The sequence below is a fragment of the Gopherus flavomarginatus genome, chromosome 12 (assembly GCF_025201925.1).
Source record: "Gopherus flavomarginatus isolate rGopFla2 chromosome 12, rGopFla2.mat.asm, whole genome shotgun sequence".
Taxonomy (NCBI): domain Eukaryota; kingdom Metazoa; phylum Chordata; order Testudines; family Testudinidae; genus Gopherus; species Gopherus flavomarginatus.
In genome coordinates this window covers 16,276,954-16,281,921 of record NC_066628.1, presented here as the reverse complement: position 1 = coordinate 16,281,921, position 4,968 = coordinate 16,276,954, and positions in this window count along the sequence as shown.

Sequence of the window (4,968 nt, the reverse complement as noted above, 5' to 3'; positions counted from 1 at the left end):
TCCTGAGGTCCCTTCCAACCCTGATATTCTGTGATTCTATAACCTGCAATACCAGATTCTTATTGGTCAATCAGAGGTCTCTCTACTAAACCAAGGTGGAATGGATTTCTTTAGTGCAAGTAGTCACAACATATTGTTAAAGATCATTTCATGTTCAATGCCCTGTTAACACCTCTGCAGTCACAGAACAACAAAGCAGTGTTACTGGGTTTCAGACTGTTATCTCTTACAATTTTCTTAAGTTTCCATAGCAATATTTCTGAGTAAGGCTAAGGTTTCACAGAATCATAGAAGTTTAGGGTTAGAAGAGACAACAGGAGGTCATCTAGTCCAACCCCCTGCTCAAAGCAGGACCAACACCAACTAAATCATTCCAGCCAGGGCTTTGTCAAGCCGGGCCTTAAAAACCTCTAAGGGTGGAGATTCCACCACCATCCCAAGTAACCCATTCCAGTGCTTCACCACCCTCCTAGTGAAATAGTGTTTCCTAATATTCAACCATTGCTCCATGTTCTGTCATCTACGACCACTGAGAACAGCCAAGCTCCATTCTCTTTGGAACCATCCTTCAGGTAGTTGAAGGCTGCTATCAACCCCTCCTCACACTCTTCTCTCCTGCAGACTAAATAAGCCCAGTTCCCGCAGCATCTCCTCAGAGGTCATGTGCCCCTGCACCCTAATTATTTGTACTGCCCTTTGCTGAACTAACTCTCTCTAATTTGTCCACATCCTTTCTGTAATGAGGGGCCCGAAACTGGATGCAATACTTCAGACATGTCCTCACCAGTGCTAAATAGAGGGGAATAATCACTTTCCTTGATCTGCTGGCAATGCTCCTACTAATACAGCCCAATATGCCGTTAGTCTTCTTGGCAAGAAGGGCACACTGCTGACTCATATCCAGCTTCTCATCCACCATAATCCCCAGGTCCTTTATGCAGAATTACCACTTAGCCAGTTGGTGACCAGCCTGTAGTGGTGCATAGGATCCTTTCATCCTAAGCTTAGGATTAAATAAATCCTGTATTGATATCCAAAATACTGAAACGACCTAACTGCATTAGGAGCACCCATGAAGGATCAGTTCTTATTGTGTAGCCTGGACCAAACAACTTTGTTATATTACCTTAAATCATCGGTTTACCCATAAACAAATCTAGTGTTCATTATTATTTCCCTACAAAAACCACTTACCTCCCAAGTAAATGTTCTGATGCCTGGATCCAAACTCTGCATCAGTTCCATTGGAACTTCATCTTTCTGACTGATTGTGCTGCGGTCTCTCTACCTGTCTCCAGCACTCCAGAACCCACACGACCAACACCACCTGGGAACCCTGAGATTCAAGCTTCACAGAGTGATGAGACCTCTCTCTCTTCTGTATAGCTTCCTGACCATAGGCATGTGCAGCACATTTCATTAGGATGTGTACCCAGGGAATTTTTATTTATTTTTTTAAAGGCGAACATTTATTGAATATTCAATCATAAAGGATGTTATTTTTATTCATCAAATAAACTAAAGAAACTAAAACTTAACTAAGCTTTTTTTTTAATTAACAATTAAACTTTACTTAAAAATATAAACTTAAAAAATGAGACACAAAATACCAAATTTTTGCTGTAGTGATAACCAGGTGTATACAAAGATATAGTCAATTTTCATGATCTTTAACCAGATAATGAGCTAAACCAAATTGACCAAAACAGATTAAGGTTTCTTCCTTTTCCAGTCCTAGAGAATGAGACGTCACTCACCAGGTGTTATGGACTTAAATTCTTAAATCACATCATTGTAATTAACTGACAAAGCCAATTCTTGTTCAGTGTACAAAATCATGAGTGAGTGGAGGCACCGTTGGGACACTGTACTTCTTAGTTTGTTTTTTTACATGTTCTAGTTTCAAAAAGGCTCTTTCACATGAACAGCTTGTAACAGGTAAGACTGCAAAGCATTGAACAGATTTGTAAAAGGCCTGGAACATGGAAGACCGATCTGATTCCTTTAGCCAATCAAGCCACTCTCTGGTGGTGTTCGTAGTGCTACCTTTAGGATCAGATCCATCATAACTCCGAAGCAACCCGACTTCAGCTTCCAACTCATCCAAGGACACTTTACGTTTCTTGGCAATGATTCTCATATCATCCTTGCCAATGTCTAAGCTTGACAGTTTTCCCATTGCAGTCACAATATTACAAGTCTCCTCTTCAAATCACTGGTCAATGCTGGTAATCATTGAGTCTAGGAATGGGTAAAATGGAGTTATTCTCTCCTGCTCCTCTTTTGTATCAAAGTGATACTAGGACTCAAACACATCATCAATACAAGTGGACATTTTTCGCTTCTTAACTAGGGGAATCAATACATAATTCCTTACACACATTTTCACACTGTCATTGAAAATAGATTGAAAATATTCTGGGCCACTTCTCATCGCAGCCAAAGAGTTAAGCAAGCTTTTCAGCCCTCTGATTGCAGTAACTAACTTGTCATTGCAGGAAGGGAGTGTTGGGGCTCTGGAGTTTGAAGAGCCTTACTCACTTTTACCACCATCTGGAGAATAGAGTGTATCATGTGAAGGGCGAAGATGAACTTGAATGAGTTTAGTTCATGGATAAAGCCCCTGGCTTTTATTATAGCTTCAGCAAGGCAAGTTGTTTCGATAATCTCTTGTAAAGCTTGTAAAATGAAGGAGTAGTTTTGTTTTACAGCAGCCACTGCTGCTGCTCTGCATGCCCATCTTGTGTTTGACAGTGACTTCAAAGTTTTCAACTGGGATCCTACTTCTTGTGAAATCTTCTCCATTGCTGCATGTTGCACAGGACTCCTCTCCATGAAGGTATAAAGAGTCTGAATAACACCAAAAAATTCAAAGACAGTTCTGTTTTGTTTACTTGAAGTGCATGCACCTACTAGGATGAGATTCAAACAATGTGAATGACAGTGTACATAGAGTATTTCACTGTTTCTTTCTTTACATTTCATTTGAACTGCCACAGTACATCCAGACATAGTACACGCTCCATCAAAACAGACAGACATCAATGATGACCAGTCAATTTTAAGAATGCTAAGGATGTCATTTAACTGGTCAAAAATAGACTGAGCATCAACTGTTAATAGTCTCTGAACAGACACAAAATGTTCAACTGGACTATATTTTTCATTGTCAAAATAGCGCACCACAACGGACATTTGTTCATGGTGTCCACAGTCAGTAGTGTCTTCGGCAATTATTGAGACCATGATTCCATTTAGTGAAGACGCGGTCTTTTGTTACACAATGTTGTGTTGTTGTTGGATGCAATTACTTAGATAGGTAGCGTTTTGAGGAGCTTGTTGCACATGCTTTGCCATTACGGGATCTTATTTTTGGAGAATATTGACAAGATTTAGAAATAAACCTTTCTCAAAACTGTCAGCTTTTTCATTGTGACCCCTGAATGGTCTCCCGCCTTTTGCCAAACAGAGAACAATGTCAATCAGTCGCTCCACTACACTTACGTTATGGCACCATTTTTCTTCTTGTTTAGAGAGATTAGCCTGCTTGTACTCATCCAACAATACATCAATAGGTTTCCCTACATTAAAACTTGACCATGAAGAACAGCTCAACACATGAGATTTTGATAGCTGATGGTTTTTAAAACATTCGTTAGCGCTATGCCATTTTCTGAATCCCTTAGCAATAAATGCTGGATCAGTGTGACCTTTGTTTGCTGCATCATTAGAGGAGAAGAAAAGTCAGTAAAAGCAAAATGTTCGATCGTTTGAGGGGCTGTATTCCAACCACCTATATTTTTCATACCATACTAATGATGGTTAACAATATGTTCTGAATAATCATACTAATCTCCTGGAGTGTGTTCACACACATATCCAGTGTCTGCTGCTTCTTAGGAGTGCCTGTGTGTTGGCAACGCTAGTAATACCTTTGCCAAGGTCATGTATCAGACAGTGAACTTGTAAGTATCTGCTGTAATACATGGCCTGACTTTGGTTCACAGCATGGCTGGACTTTGCTGACTATGGTTCAGGTCTCAGGTCTTACATCAGGCCCAGTGCCTCAAGCCCTCTCTCTCACCTACGCAAAACAACCACCTCCATTGCACTCACAGAGGCCAGATGCAATCCGCTAGTCCCAGCAGTGAGCCTTGGACACGTCACCAGGAACAGCTTCATAGCTCTTATCTTGGCTATGCCCAGCAGTGACCAGCTCCAGTAAAGCAATAGCTCCAGGCTCACTTGGAGGAGGGGAGGTTGGGCAAACAAAGAGGTAGACTCACAAGCCAGGGGCACAGGAACTGCCCAGAATCAAGGATAGTTTAATGGAGAATAGGTCCATGAATGGGTGTTAGCCAGGATGGGTAGGGATAGTGTCCCTAGCCTATGGCACTGGCTACTATTGGAAGACAGGATACTGGGCTAGATGGTCCATTGATCTGACCAAGAACGGCTGGTTTTTTGACCCAGTTGGGGGTTTTTCCAGTGTAACTGAGGCTGTTCCTAGGGTCAGGTCTGTCAAACAGTCATCAGGAGGTTTTTTTATAGATATAAAAAAAATGGTTAATATTTTGTGTTCACTCTGCCTGATACCCAGCTAAAAACTCCATGATGTGACCATGGTTATAGCCACTTCCATCCCTGGTCCCTCTACTTAAACCGACAACACTGACCCAGTGGACACCAGCCAAAGTGGAAAGGCAAGAAAGGAGACATTATGTTGCCAAATGACCAACAGAGGAGGTGAAGCTGTATAATGAAGACCACCCAGAGAGGTGAAGCTGTATAATGGTGTATAAGTGTTGAGCAGAGAGCACTGAAGAGAAGAGGACTTCTGTGCTGCGTAATGAACTGTGGCTAGTAGAAGATGTCATGGAGTGAGTTATGGGCTGTTAATTATACTAAATAATGGCTACCAGGTGACATGAGAGTCAAGAACGGGTAAGAGTCAGCTATAGCAAGAAG